This window comes from Protopterus annectens, chromosome 2.part2 (genome assembly GCF_019279795.1).
Source record: "Protopterus annectens isolate FY-2018-M chromosome 2.part2, PAN1.0, whole genome shotgun sequence".
NCBI lineage: Eukaryota > Metazoa > Chordata > Ceratodontiformes > Protopteridae > Protopterus > Protopterus annectens.
The window spans coordinates 184,323,378-184,340,246 of record NC_056730.1 but is presented as its reverse complement, the minus strand read 5'-3'; the positions used below and the strand labels follow the sequence as shown (position 1 = coordinate 184,340,246).

The 16,869-nt window shown below is 38.5% G+C and overlaps 1 protein-coding gene across 2 annotated transcripts in view; it reads right to left on the bottom strand.

Moving 5' to 3' along the window:
• The window catches only part of PHF3 (PHD finger protein 3), a 2,404,159-nt gene that overhangs the window by 2,386,742 nt on the left and 548 nt on the right, over positions 1-16,869 (bottom strand). The window lies entirely within an intron of this gene.

Genomic DNA, 16,869 nt, shown 5'->3' with positions numbered 1-16,869 from the left:
TTTTCCCCATACCTATCAATAATTTTCCCATCCATATTAGAATTAAACTACAGTAAGTGCTTAGAAGTAGAGGGGTCAACAAAGGCTACAGCTGCTGGGTCAGATTTGTTAACTGTGTATACAAATTTAAAAGACTGAAGAACTTCTGGCTATCAGGAAAATTGCAGGCAGTAAGACACACATCCTGTAAAGCAGACAAGACAGGAGAAACGAGTTTAAATTCTAGAAAGTCCTTCTGTAACAACTCATAGTATTTTTGAGGGAGTGAAAAACCTCAGTGTTCTCCCACTGAAAACACTGGGACATTCTAGCAATGTTCTCCAAGAAAGAGAACCCCCCACGGGGAGAATCAGAACGACAGCTCTCCTCTGAGTCTGAATCAGAAATCTGAGGACAAAACCCTAATCCATCCCCGCTTCTTCCTGCTCAGATTCAGAATCTTAAATCTCTTCAGGAAAGGAGGCATCCCATCTTTCTTTTATTGGAAACTATTCTACAAGAAGGATCAACAGCCTGAATCAAACCATGAGCCAGTCCCAATATGCTACTCCCAGCCAAAGGAATTTGAGAAGGATTAGATACATGCATGGTTTTCAGTTTCCTTTTGACAAAAAAAAAAATGGGGCCAACTGTGTTACTAATGGTAGACACTGCTTCCCCAGGGATGGGCATGGCATGCTAACACAGCAGAGAAACTTTCCCTATTCCCTCTCCCAGGATCAACAAGAGTGGTTCTTCCTTGCCCACTGGGGGCCCCCACAACAGCTGCAGAGGATGTGGCTAACCCCTGGTCCATAGTGGCTGTAGGGGCTACACCACAGGGATCCGGGGTAAAAGATGAGTAGTCAGAGATGCAACAAATGGCCACAGCAGAGTTACCCACTTGCAAATGAGGCAAACTGTTAGCCTGCTGTGGTAGCAAAGGCTGTTTACTTAACTTTTTCTTTTTTGTGGCTGGAAGAAGGACCAATCATGGGAGTGACAATCTGTTCTATGGTCAAGCCGAAAATTGTGTCTCTATCTTGGGGAAAACAAGCAACAATGCCAGTAAAACTACTAGTCCACAAAAGTTACATTTTCTTTGAAAGAAAAAAATAAGTAAAGTAGTTTCAAACACTATGGCAGTCCCACGACCTTAAAATAAACAGAATTTCTCCACAGAAAATAGTTTAGCACTTAGATAGCGTTACTTTTACACTGAAAGAAACAAGTGCTTCGTTTAAAAGTACTTTACGGTATCGAGACAATCTGTTAAAACACAACACTCATAGCTTTAAAATAACTTTCCTGAAGAGGAAAGTAATAAAGCATTAGTAAAAAATATGAAAATGGAAGGTTTTTCCCAAAAGGGAACTTACCTGCCGGCTAAGGAAAGCACAGGATGACCATCGATCCACAGAAGCCTCAGGAGAGCCTAATCTTGGCTATATTAAAGCTCTGAAGGGCTTTGCATCCAAAAGTGTCTTTTAGTCAGCTCAGCTCAAGCTGCCTGACTGTTTGGGCATATAAAAGGTGTCCTGAAACTTTGGAAGCTGGGCGGCTGTTATATCCTTGGCAGGATACTGCAGCAGTTATCAATATGAAGAAAATTACTACGGAAAACTATTATTCTGGAACTATGCATTCAGCGAAACACAAAAACATTCTTATCAAATCTTAGGCAATACTAAAATCAAAAGGGCAGTGCCAACACGTCACTCACACTTAGCCACTCCAAACTATTGTAACAACAGCCTATTAGTTGTTACTTTTCAAACCTTCAGATCTGCTAACCTCTTCCGCATCCCACTTTCACATAGCATCCCTCTACTATCATAATCACTACTCATCTATTTACCCTATCTCCTTTCCTCCCAAACATACCCTCCCTAACCACTCTTCAAAATATATCTGTCTATACAAATACTTATGATTGAACCTCTGTATTTCATACACGTTCCCTGTTTCCAGTCAGTTATGCTACCTAAATGTAACTGAAATAAATTCAAACATCATCTCTATTTAATAATGTGATAATAACCTTTACTTAATATAGTCTCACATATCAGGACTGATTTGCAATAATATGTTACATTATTTGTATTAATTGTTATGCACTGTACAGCTTTTAAGCATTCACTAAAAATCCCATATACAGCTACCTTAAGACTCTATTCTGGGCTCACTACTTTTTCCAACATTTGCTAGTAAAATGCATTTCTATACAGAAGACTTTGAAACTTTATAATACGCCAACATCTCCGCCATTATTCACTTTGTTACAAACATGCCCACTTTCATCAAACATATGAAAAGTTTCTTTGTTTCATGGTTCTCAATGAAAAGAAAATTAAACTTCTAATTCTAGGGAACAAAAAATCAACTAACACAAGCTCCACACCAACCCTAAAGGTTAAAACTACATTCACAGAAATTGGGTTTGGAAACACATAGATGATACCTTAAACAGGAATCATACATTTAAATAACAAACTAATCTCATAATAAGTAATGTAAACAATACACTCGGTATGTTATGCAGAAATTATACGTCTCCTATCACCTACTACACCTACCACAGCCAATATATTACTCATAACCAAATTGCTACATGAAATTGTCTAGGAACCACAAAAAATATGCCTGCACACTTTTCTACTACCTGTTAAGAAACTGTTAGATTTGCTTCGCAACTTCCACTTCAAATATGCCACTGCAAAACATTCCATAAACTACACTGGCAATACTTAAAAAAACAAAATAAAATCTACACACCTTCCATTTTATAGGTTCATAGGAGTTTACTAGGGCTAACGACCACGTGGGCCTTTTTAAGCCTAGCCATGCATCCCAAATGTCTGACAAGTTCTGGTGCCCTTGATAAATGTAAGCAGGGGCTTGGGAGATGAACCACTTACAGGCTGCCTGTGCCCATTAGAGACAGAGGTCCCAAACGAAGGATGAATTTCCTGTTCCCATCTAAAAGTCCAAGTTACACTTGAACTGGGTTTGAGAGGACTGCATCACATGGATGTGGAGCCTGTTCCAGAGAAGGGGTAGTTTCTGGGACATGTCTCTCCAGCAGGTCCTGGTTATATCAAGGCAAAGTTTAAGTCTTTAGAAGAGGTAATTATGCGTCTATCTGTATGCAGGAGGTCTATTAGAGTGGGATCTGACAATGCCTTGTACGCCAGGCATAGATCTTCCCTCAACAGACTGTAGGAGACAGAATACAGGGATAGGGCCTTGAGGTGATCTGCACAACACATGTGTCTTATGCCCTGTATTCTTTTAGTGAAGAATCTCTGTGGACATTCCCGATTGTTGGATATGCCTGGTTAGGTACATAACAAAGGGGAGCACTGTACTCAACGTCAGAGGTCTGATGAATGCCGAATACAGTGAAATCATGACTTCCTTGGACCTAGATGCAATACCTTTGTTTATAAGTTGCACAACATAAAATGAATTCCTCACCACTGTAGACATGTGATGGTCAAATTACTATTTATGTGTGTTCCCAAGTCCCAGACTACTGGGTCAGCTCTTAAGGGTGTGTTGTCAATATGACAGTTACCAGGGATGGATGACTTCCCAAAGGATACTATTATGAATTTCTTGGCATTTAGTTTTAGTTTATGCCTTTGACACCAGCTGTCTGTCTGTGTCAGCCCTTCCTAGAGAACATCTCTGTCGGTGGATGATTCAATGACAACTCCTAATTTGCAATCATCTGCAAATTTAGTCAACCAGACTCCAGTGACATTGGCTTGGCTTCAGAAAAGTAAATGCCAAAAACAAGTGGTCCCAGGACCAATCCCTGAGGAATTCCGCTTATGACTGGCCTCTTTTTAGAGGTGGATTCCTCCACCTCTAGCCACCTGGTAACATAAGGGTCTGTACCTAACTTATTGAGTTTGTCAACAATGCCCAAGTAGGTTATTGTGTCAAATGCCTTGGCCAGCTCGAGGTAGGTAGTGTGAACCATTTTGCCCATGTCCATTATTTTCGGGACCTTCTCAAAGACCAGGTTGAGCAGGCATGACCTGCTCTTGGTGAAACCAAATCAGGTTGGGTTGAGTGTCTGGAGATTTCCTATGTCATTACTGATCATTTCCATGACCATTCTTTCCATGGCCTTTGCATACGAGACTAGGGAGACATACAGGTCTGTAGTTTCCTGGGCCTGTACATGGCCCACCTCTGTGCAGAGGGATGACTGTTCTCCATTCACGAGGCACAAAGCCTGTTTGGAGGCTACAGTTAAATAGCAATTACAGCCTATCTGATAGGTCATGTTTCATTCTACTTAGAAGGCATTCTGGGTTATTGTCTGGGTCCCCTGATGCAGTGTTCTTGGTCTTAGAGAATTAAGGATCTGTTCCCTAGCAATAGCATGGGGAAGTTATAGTTGATGGCACTGTAATCATTGTACATCTGCCAGGCATCCAGTTAACTGTTTGCAAAACTTATTCATGTTCTGACTGCATCTGTAAGCATTCCTGTTGCATGCTCTGCTCTTAGAAAACTTAGAGGCTGGACTTTACAATTGCTTTTATAGAAGGCTAAGTGAATGCAGTTCATGTTGCTGTTAGTTCATATTGAATAACACAGCTGTAGAATTATTGTCTTAGAACAGCCATACTTCCTTTGCTTTGTGCAATATAGCCTGTGTGTATTCAGCGCTGAATCATACAACTGTTATCAGCTGACTTAGAGGCTGCATGTTAATGCTGATAATCTGTAGTTTTAGCTGCATGTTAATGCTATTGGTCTGTGGTTTTACACAGCTGATAAACAATGTATAAAATATAACCAATTTTACTCCTTAACTCTATATGTTGCATGCTCTCCACTTCACATTCTTGTAACCTTTGCATTAATTTTGCCTTATTTAACTTTATTTTTCAGTTTGCATGACCCCCCTTCCACCTAGGATTAACTGCATAAAACAAAATCTACTTTATCCACTGAAGCTGGCTATCTCAACTAAATAAAACCTCTGGGAAGCAATAACCTGACACCTACACCTTTTCTGTTGTAACAGGTGAATTACAACTTAGTTGTTGTACAGTTTTAAGGCTTAAAAGGTGTATGCACAAAATCAGTGAAGGTTTTCAGCCAAATGCCAGTAGATTGGGCCATAAACACCTTGAATCAGTCTTACACACACACACATACACACTCTCGCAGTCCCAAGCATTTACTGTTTAAATTAGTAAATTCTTGCTTTTACTTTCAGCATCGCCTCTCTACTAATCACAACTATCTCTATAACTGTCCAACAACCCTGTTTGTGTGCTTGCAGTGATAAAGTATTCCAGAACTACTTAGATTCATTTTTTGTTAGATACTGATATTTTAAGCTGATTACTCACCTTAAACTGGTTTCCCTGGGGTGACTGGGCCCACTCTGTTTACTACGATCACTCCACCCTCCACCCTGCCCCCATCCCCACCCTGCCCTCACAACACCACCCTTATACCTAACCTGACCCCTCCCACACCTCTCTTCCACCTATCCCATAACCCCCCAAGTATTCTTCCAATCATACCACACCTCCTAACTACTCTACCTTCCCAGCCACTCTAAATAGGGCCATGTAGTGCTCCATTCCCTAAACTATTGCTATCTTGCTCATATATATTTTCTGTTATCACACTGCACTCAACCAGCAGCATGTCCATCACTATTACAATTATCTCACTTCTCTCACTTACACTCTCTCTCCTAACAATAATCACAAGTACAATCACCACACATAACCCACAGTTATCAAGTTACTCAGACATCCACCCTAGCTTATTCACAGCTAATACCTCTGTACTATCTAAAGTAAAAATTCTACCTCTCCAAAGACACCCCTATTATCACACCACCAGCAGAAACTATACAATTTTTAGGAAAAAAATGAAGTATAACCCACATAATTTGCCAAAGCATTACATCCCACTGTGGTGATGTACAACCCAACCCAGACCCAACCACACCCCCAGCCCTAGCCAACCCAGCAAATCTCTCAAGCTATCAGCCAAAACGCTCCAAAGCCTTAGAAACAAGATACCTAAACTCCAGGCATGGATTTCACAAAACAACCCTGATATGATTTCAACCATGTTTCGGTAGCTGAAATAATATGTAAAAGACACCAAATTTCTCCCCCAGACTACTCATGCTAGAGAGCAGATTGGCCCAAGAAGAAAGAAGGAGTAGCAATACTCTTCCCTAACAAATATACATTAATTCCCTACTCAAAACCAATACCCAACTTCTCCCCAACCAAAGTACTAATCTCTATATTAAAACTTAACAACCACAAAAACATTTGCATAATTGCTCCTGCATATTCCTCCAAGAAACAACTTACAATTACTAGAAAACATAGATAATGAAACCATCATCTAGGTGATGTAAACATCGATTGGCTAGACAATGCCCATAACAACCCCTAAAAAAACATAAACCTTTACAACTTCTCCCAACTAATTGAAGACATCACCAGAACCCTCAAAAATAACAACTGGGACTTCACAATAGACTGGATATTAGTGTCCGACCCTAACAATATCATTGCTGCAGGCATACTACCCATTACCATTAGCGATCACCACCCAGCATATATCCTATGCAAAACTACCCCAACACCAGGCCAATACCAATACAAACCAACAAGAAATTTGACTAATTTTCAACCATCCATACTTAATGAAACCTTAGCTAAAGTAAATTGGGAACCCTTCAATTCCCTACCAGTTAATCAGGCTGTTCAATTATTTAACTCAACATTCCTAGACATCCTTAATAGGCAAGCACCCACCTGCCAAAAACAAATAAAACATAACCATGCAAGCTGGCTCTCAAAGTCCACCAAAGAAGCCATGTCCACAAGAGATAAAATCTGGAAACCATGGCAGAAAAACAAAGTCCCCTCAACTCTACTACAGTACAAACAACTCCATGACCAGGCAAAACGTCTAATCACCAGTGATAAAAAAGCCCACTACCTCCACCTACAAAGCCAACATAAAAATAATCCCAAAGAATTCTGGTCCTCCATCAACCAACTATTATACCCAGGCTCTCAAAGCAACCCATCCTCTGACCCACACAAAACCCCTACTGAACTTGCCACCCTCTTCAATTCCTTCTTCATTGACACCATAGCTAACCTAACCATCACCTGTCCTGCAGTTAACACCACCAAGACAGCTGATGACTAAATCATCCCAGAAAACAATCCTACCTCAACTCCAACCTAAAATTCCCCCATACCTACAGACACAATTAAAAAACTTTTACTTAATCTAAAACTCTGTACTCTGTCCCCTAACAATCTACTCCCACACTTCCTGCAGCTAGCTGCAAATGCAATAGCTTATCCCATCAGCACACTCATTAACAGATCAATTAAAGAATCCCTTGTCCCAAATATCTGGAAAAAAAATTAATTCTCCCCTTACACAAGGTGGCACCAACACAGACACCACAAACTTTCAGCCCATAGCAATTATCTCACGCCTCTCTAAAATACTGGAAAATGGATACATGCTGAGTGGGTGATAGAATAGCTATCTCCCCAAAAGGCAGCAATCCACCAAATGGCAACAATCTTACTCTCCTTCCTCAGTACTTCCACAGGGGTACCCCAAGGCTCCACACTTGCTCCTCTCTTACTTGGCATCTTTATTAATAACTTTCACCCCACTCTCCCACAATGCTCAGTAATCCAGTATGCTGATGACTCTACAATAACATGCTCTGCAAATTCCGGCTCTGAACTCCAGCAAATCACCCAGAATGTCCTCACCTCTACTGAATCTTGGATACTTAATCATCTTGCCCTAAATCTGAAAAAAAAACTGAACTAGTAATTTTTACCCCAAGAAAACCACTCCCCTAGATAAAATCTCATCACTATACAAGCCCAAGACAATACAACTACAGAAGTTGTCCCACACACTAAACTACTAGGCATTATTATAGATGAAAGCCTTAATTTTGACCTACACAAAAAATATAACATCATAAAAACACACCAAAAGCTGGGTGTGCTCTACATGCACCAACACTTTCTTAGCCTCTCTACTACACAAACCCTTGCAACTATCTTTTTATTACCCTCTCTTCACTAATATCCAAAATTCTACAAAATCGAAACTTGATATGTGTTACAACAGAAAAGCCAAATTTGCCACCAAGGCCAAATTCTCATCTCACCACTGTAACTCATTGAAACAATTAGGCTGGCTGGATCTCCCCCACCATCTCTCATTCACCCAACTAACTACAGCACACAAAATAATCTACAGACTGTCCTGCTCTCTCAAATCTACTTGCCAAATACCAACCCTGCAGGAAACTAAAATCTGAAAATCATCTACTTCTAAAAGTAGAAAAGCCCACCTTACCTGCTGGTCAACTCCTCTACTCCTTCACCAAACTATGGAACTCACTTCCACCTTCTATACGAAACACGGGCAGCACCATCACCTTCAAACTAATACTGAAAAATCATCTCAACTCTTCCTGGCTATGTACCTGCTCGATAACCTAACCTCTTCCTTCTCCTTATATGATAACTAAACTCCTATACTTTTTGCTGCTAGTGACTGATGAAAACATAATAAATATGGAGAAAGTATCATCACTTGTTGTTACTGGTACAATAATGCTGATTAATATATATCTGTTTATACCTCTTGGATTGAATTCATCTAGCAGACAACTAAATTCCTGCTTTTATGTATATATTCTATATATATATGTTACTGTAATCAAACCAACTAAATTCCTGCATTTATGTATACATTCTGTATATATTACTGTAATCACTACATGTAACACTGTTTCTACTTCTAAACCAACTTCTGTACCAATCAATGTTTAATTTTTTTCTGTATCTTTGTTCTTATTTCTCCCCAAGTCTCCACTGGAAATGGGCTCTTTTAGGCCCAGTGAACTTTCCCGGTACATACATGCAATAAAATAAAACAAATAAATAAAATTCTTCCTAGGGAGAGAGGGGGGGTAAAGTTGGAGCTGAATTTGTTGGCCAGTAGGTTTTCTCTATATTCTGCCTTTTCTTTTTTTAATTTCTTTTGGATTTCTAGTACCATGACAGGAATGGACCCAATTCCTAAGTCAAAGTACAATTAAGTTCATGAAATTAGTATTGTTTCAATCTTTGATGTCAACTAGAAGTGCACTTCGCAGCACCCGCAATGTGCCCAGTAATGACTCCTTTTGCAATTCTTACGGGGTTACTTGTATTAGTAACATATCTAAATACAATTGTAAATTCTTTTTTAAAAGACCCGTTGCTCCTACTACTATGGGAGCTGTCTGGATATCTGTCTTAGACATTGCTCTAGTTTCTGCCTGCAAATCTTGATATTTTATGACTTTGTGTCTCTCTGTACACAGTTTTCTGCTCAGTATAGGTGGCTAGATTTGCTTAGACACTCCTGAACAAATACCCTTGCCAGATCTTAGCTTCCCTCCCACCTGGTAAATTACCTACCTAATTCTAAATCTTCCAGCAAATGCCTCCTCTGCAAAATCACCACTTACAACAGAATGGGTGATACAGCACTTGACACCTCCCTAACCAATGAATGAAAACAGTAGCACTAGAACTAAAGATCAATTACAAATCCATTCCTCTTCAAAATACTGTGTAAACGCCAACTTAATGCCCAAAACACTGCAACTCCTGTAGCATCACCTTGCATTCCCAAAACAACAAAATCAGCTACCAGCCACACTTGTGGCAGAGCTACCCCTAGGAAAATGATTTATCTATTTACAATCTTTTCACCATATTAACTTTATTCAAATAACATCTATACCTATCCTTCCTTACTTTCATCAGTCATCTTACATCAAAGAGTACAATTAGCATTTTGTCTTTTCTATCTCCACTATGCTTCCTTCATTTTTTCATCCACCATTACTTATCTTTCTCATCCTTGCTACCCTTCGTTGATATTACGGAATTAAGAACACCAAACACTTCCTAAACTCCACCAAGACATTTACTACAATATAACATCTTATTATTAACACACTATTCCCTTTTCCTCTTCCAGCTCTCCGAAGCAGTAATATCCCTTGTACATTTTGTTAAAATGGACTTCACATTTGCCTTATTATGCTACCTTCCCTATCCCTTTACAGAAACCACTATGATGCATTCAGTTAGTCTGAGGCAACTAAAAATGGACATGGCTCAGCAGAGTTAATATGATCAAGAAAGTACATTTCACGCTCTAAAAAAATCAGAGATTGCAGAAAGCAACACCTTCATAACACAAGTCCATAGACAGTCTACTCATCTGTTGCACATGATGCATATGATTAAACTATATATTCTGCATGCCATACCACAAAACAACTTAAAATAACTTCAAAAACGGAACAGGTGTATGTACCACAATCTAACCCCAACTAATTATTTCCTCTTTTAGCAGTACAACATGAAAAACAATTCCAATACCAGAGACAGCATTATTCAAAAATACAGTAAACAGCTGCATAAATGCATTATGTGCAATATATTTAATAAGCCACCTGACATTACTGCGACACAAAGACAGTACTAACAACTGCCATACAAAGAAAAAGCATTACCTATGTATAGTGCACCTCCGTGCACTAATACCCACTAGTGCTACGGAACGGATCACTGTGTAGGACTTTAGCACTATACAGTGCTACAGGAAACAGGTAAGGCATATCAAACATTACTAATAGCTGTATTCTGCAGCACTGTCTCTCACTGTCATGCCAAACAGCAATTCATAACAATCTTTCACATATTTGACTTGACAGCAGGGCTACTGTCATTATTATATAACACTAACGAGGGGATCTGATGTTGAGACCACTTTTGTTGGCTGGAGCTCATGACTAACACTGTATGTGGATATGGGTGACTGAGGTAGCAGAAATGCCTACACCTCTCAGTACTCCACTCTTAACTTTTTTGACTGATATTGCTGCTCAGCTCATCTGAAACTGCATCTGCAGGAAAGATCTCTATAGTCACAAACACTACATTCTCTGTATGTATATGGTACTAATCCTGTAAGTCACAGGAACCAGATCATACACAGATGGTGCAATGCTTCTAAAATGAGTAGGATTCTGCATGGAATACTGCATATACACTGCCTTATTTCAATACATGTCAATCTTTCTGAATCATACAATGAGTTTTACTGTTTAGTCTTCATATGCATCAGCCCTACCCTATGCGACACAATATTCATGAAAGCCACCATTAAAAATTATTTACTGAACTGAACACATCTGCAAACTTCCATGTGAAGAAGGCGAGGCATACAAGCTATCAGCTCACTTGTACTATAAATACAATTCACAAACTATGGGATTCTAAAAGCAGTTAAGGCAGGTGTGCAGTAGCTCACTGCCCAAATACAAAAAAAGAGTTTCAAGAATTTAAGCTGCACAGGCTAATAAGGGCTGGCCATTTGCCAAACTCCAAAATGGGAATCAGGCTTGCAATGCAGGAATCCTTCAAGTGTGTTGGTCATGTGGAGTTGGATATAACCTCCTTACCACATAAAATACCAAACTAAACAGTTTTTGATGCAGAAAATGTATCATTTTTGCATTTTATTTTGTTAAGGACAGCCCCTTGTATTTTTTTTCTTGAGAGATGGAAATACCTGTCATGAAACACCAAATGCACAATGCTTGCTTCAAGTCAATGCATGTGTTACTGTATTTCATGCTAAATGTATCACTAGTACTTTCTTACTTCCTAGAAAGACAAGTTTTCAACAAGTTTTTGCAGGTGGAACACCTCACATTGAAAATTAACAATTATATAGCAGTCAAACCACAATGTAACTAACTGTCTCCTCCTCTAAATAGCGAAGTTGTTTCTGCTTACCCACAATGCTTTGCAGCAATCTGTAAATCAATCCCCAATACATACCATGGCAAACGTCTGTAGATAAGGTTACAGAAAAATGTGAGTAAACACTGAAACTAAAAGAAAATCAAACAACATACTACACACATCATTTTTTGCAAAATCATTTGCAACTATAAGATGTGGACTACAATAAGAAAATACATCAGATGTATAATAAAGATGCTTCTAAAAGTAACAAACACACTTTAAAATTTTCACATAGGTACCAAAAGATGGAGTAAAAACTCTACATAATGAAAAAGCCCATCGAAGACGAAGGGACTGTGTGATTTATCGAGCAATCCACCTGTACATCTGATCTAGAAGTGCAGGCAGTAGATGGGTGAGAAACACAAGGTCTACAGTACCAGATCTGACATACAGGTGAATCTGGTGTTGAGCAGAAAAAGAGTGGAGTGAAGGTGCTAACTGAAGCCTATATATATATATATATATATATATACATACATACATACATACATAGTGGCTTTATGTTGGAACCATCACATTCATATACACAGAGAGTCTCCAAAGCTCACAATTATAAGTCTTGAAATGCATTCGGGTACAAAAGCACTGCAACATGCCTCCCGTGTGACTGCAGCATAAGACTGTGTGCAGAACAAAGTTTTACACGTCATGCATGCAATGTTATAGTTAACACTGTACTGATATCAAACTAAGAGGGCTGTCAGCTTGACCTGTATACCATCAGTGATACTGCGGGTGTTTAGCCTGCCTCTCTGCCGTACCAGTTCTTACACACAGGTGAAGATAGTTCCAGATATTTTGCAGCAGGGTAGGTGAATGCCAAAAATTGCCAAGAACAGGTAATGAGAATAATTCAGGGCCAGCCCTAGGCCAATTCAGGACACTGGGTGCAATAGGGCCCTGCATCAAGAGATTGTCTCACTTGCCAGAACTGTAGTTAAATGAAAACTCCACTTTGAAGAACAAAAAGGCCTCTACTACTTGAAACTGTAACAAGCTGCTTGCTACTAATGTAACAAGCATTTTGCTACAGTCGATCTACCACATACTCAGAGCTTCACTGCATCAACCAGAAGCACAAATGCAATGCACTACACTCTCACAACACTGGCATCTGTGGATTGCAACCAATGAGAGCATCAGGAGCAAGTAAAAAGATTATTCACCTTGAAGACCAAAGGACAGAAATTCACAGTCAATAATGACAGCCTTTAAGAGTTTCACACTTCATATTGCTCAAAAATGCATGTCAATGTGAATGCTTTTATTCTATTAACTTTTAAGTGAAATAGAATCATTGTTAAAAATTGTCCATGATTTTGGATATTTGCTCCCCACTTTTTTAAAATTCTTGATTAAAGAAATTGAGAGGTATGCTGGAAGTACAGTGTTTGCATTTATAAATGAATACCAGAATCATACCTGTCAAGTGTGCAAAATGTCCAGATTTTTCCCTCATATGTTTGGTTTCTTCCTTTTAAAAATTCTGTTTTTCTGGCAAATTACTGGGAATCGAGGGGAAGGGCTTGATGATGAGAATTTTGCAGACTGTCTCTGATTTTGCCTAAATTGCAGTGATGCCAGACTTCAGAATTTCATACTTCTTAATGCTCTGAAAAATTAATGTCAATGCAAAACATGGTTTTCCACTAAGTGAATTAGAGTAATATATAATAATTGTCCTTGATTTTGTGTATTTGTCCCTCAATTATTTTTGGCTTTGTCCATAAATTTCAGCAAAGAAATTGAGAGGTAAGACTGTGGCTTGGGCAACCCCCCAAAATGTTCCAAACTGGGGTCCATAGTTGTTAAGGCCAGCCCTAGACCCACCAACATATGAATGGCAGTGAATCTCATTACCAGCTCCTGATGTAGTTGGCAACTTCACAGCTACAGTGCTGGCATAGCATTGTGTAATATGGGGAGTACCTACCCTAGTATGATGTCAAACTTGAGGAGACTTGGAATTTAGCATCAAGTGAGTGTTACAGGATGGCAGAGATAATCCTGTACACCACTCCAAACTTTTTGTAATCTGTTCCAGTGTGTACAGGGATTTACAATAATTAAATGCATTTTACTTAACTGACACATTAAATTGCCAATAAAGCATCTAACCCAATAGAAAAAGCACACTCCCTAATTGTAAATCTTCTAAAGGTCACCAAAGAGTCCTAAGGAACTATGTATGTACATATATATATATATATATATATATATATATATATATATATATATATATATATATGCACATATACACACATGCACACACGTCCATACATGTATACACACACACACACATACATGTATATATATATATATATATATATATATATATATATATATATATATATATATATATATATACACACACACACACACACACATGTATGGAAGCGCTACAGAATCCTGAAAGCCCAAAATCCTGAAAACTCAAAATCCTGAAAGCCCAAAATCCTGAAAACTCAAAATCTTGAAAACACACAGGATACCAACACTTACTATATTCCAACACAAGTACATACAGAAACATATTACCCTTAAACTATATGCAGGGGGGGCAAGCCCCCATGCACGCCATACCCCCTGCTACTTAAATATAAGAACTCCGAGATTGCACTTCAGTACACTACTTGGAGAAGAGTAATATGGTCTGTGTTTTATTTGTTTTTGTTTGTTTCAGTTAAAGTTCTGACATTAGGGGTAGGAGTTTGTGTGCGTTAGGGTAAAGGCTAGGTAAGGGGTTAGATGTAACAAATGTCAATAAATAAATTTAGTGCTTTGTGTGTGCAGTTATGTGAGGTGTGTGTCTTATGTGGTGGTACTGTTAGGGAAAGGGTTGTTTTGTAAGTTAATGTGGACAGTTGGGGTTAGGAACACCAGCAGGGTTAGCACACAAGTCCATCTCTGCCTACCTTACTCATGCGTGCTAACCCTAACCACAGACTTTAAGAAAACTCCAATGGTACCACTGTTCAAACAAATATGATCTGTAATGTTTGGTTTAAGCAGCTAGAAAACAAAGCTATTTGTTTTCCTGTTTTTGATCATCTAGATTTTGATGGGATTTTTTTGTTTGGGTAATTTCTTTTCAAAGTGCCAGTACTGATTCAATGTTTGTGCACTTCGAGAGACTATCACATAATTGTACATATCAATACACACACCAACATGCGTGGGCACACACACACACCTACTGGGGTCACACAAAGTCAAGACACAGTGTTAAAGATGTAAAACTAAATAAAACTCATCTTTCTCTTTTTCTCTGAATCCTGCAACAGCCCCACACCATTCAGTTTCTACATATACCAACTTTGAGAAAAATGAAGAAGAGATAAAACAAAGTAATACTCATCTATTCCCGTTTTCTAAGTCCTGGAAAACTAAAGTACAGGATGTATGACAAATGTAGTTCCTATTTGCGCATTCCCTGCAATATCATTCTGTGACACAACGTAACACTACACAAACAATTGTAGTATTGCCAATGCAATGCAAACTGCAGTAATCCTCACAACTGGCCATGCACATTGACTAACTGATTAACAACAAACTATACTTGATGCATGTTACATTTGCTCCTGTTCAGCATTTCTGCCAGGAGCTTTTCTCCATAGAACTATAATGGAAATGGGCACTGCACAGTTAGATATTCCCGTTCACAAAACTGTAAATAAATAAACAAAAATCAGAATTGCAGAGACTCGTCTGTCAAGCAATCCTTGTTACCTGCCAAAAATTACTCCACTCATAATTCAAACAATCCCTGTATTCTGAACTTTTCTTAATTCAACCTTGCTTGCTCATTTGGGTTCATTTTAGTTAAACAAAACTCAACCATAGTTATGCAGTCAGTCTACAGAAAGATATAAACGTCTCTTATCTTACCATGGTGATTAACTAACGTGCCAACGGTATCACATTTCTCTAACTTGTCTAATAGTGATTTTTGCATGTGTGTTTAGTGCCATTCTTTTCCAAAGCAGTTACACCACTAGCTCAGCTACTGGGAAAAATGCTCCAAAATGTTTCCAGCTACTATAATCTGTAAGTAAATTACTTCCATAAAGTTTACTGCTTAAAACAAGAAACAAAACACTTGTTGATGAACTCCTCCTGAAGGTATGTCAATCCAAAAGCCACTCTGGAGTTGCACAGACCTAGTACCTACCTATGAACCTATGGTGCAAATGGCAGGCAATTAAGGAACCAGAGGAAAACCTTAAAACACAATGTATTACATTGTTTTGAAAGTTCTTAATATTTAAATCCTAGGTACATTGTGGTATTTACAAAAAAAATTTTATTTATTTATTTACATTTTTTTTACCCAGAAGGTTCTTCTGGGAACTAAAACCCTTGCTCAGTGAAGGCCCAGGAAGAAAAGCTCCAGTGTGAAATACATACAAAGTTACGGTGACAATGTGCAAAAAAATCTATTACAGCAAGCTTTTACACAGTCATAACACAGATTTACCAATAATTCAACACTGAGTCAACTGCACTGCGCAATACACATACATTAAAGTGAACATTTTATACAAAATTAATACAAAGACAGTTTTGGTGGTTGCACTGTACAAAACACAAACATTAAAGGTAATTTAAATAAAAAAAAAATAAACAAATGAAATAAAGATACTACGTGATAAAAGCACTTAACAACTGTGTTGAATCAGAAACTGCTGCTGATTTGAATCTGAATTGCACTTCAGTACAAGTAGTGGAACCTCATCTTCAACTGTCAAAAAAGTACGTGCTACACGTCTGCGGTTAGACAAGAACGTAAACAAAGTTTTCCAGGTTAAGAAGTCATGAAAGCTTACATGCAATGCAAAAATATCAAAGTAGTGATTACAGGGAGATCTAAGCACTTAGTATTGAAATTTAAATGGACACGTACCAAGTTCACTGAATTTGTGCAATGTGCCATAATATAAAGTATCAAGTTCTA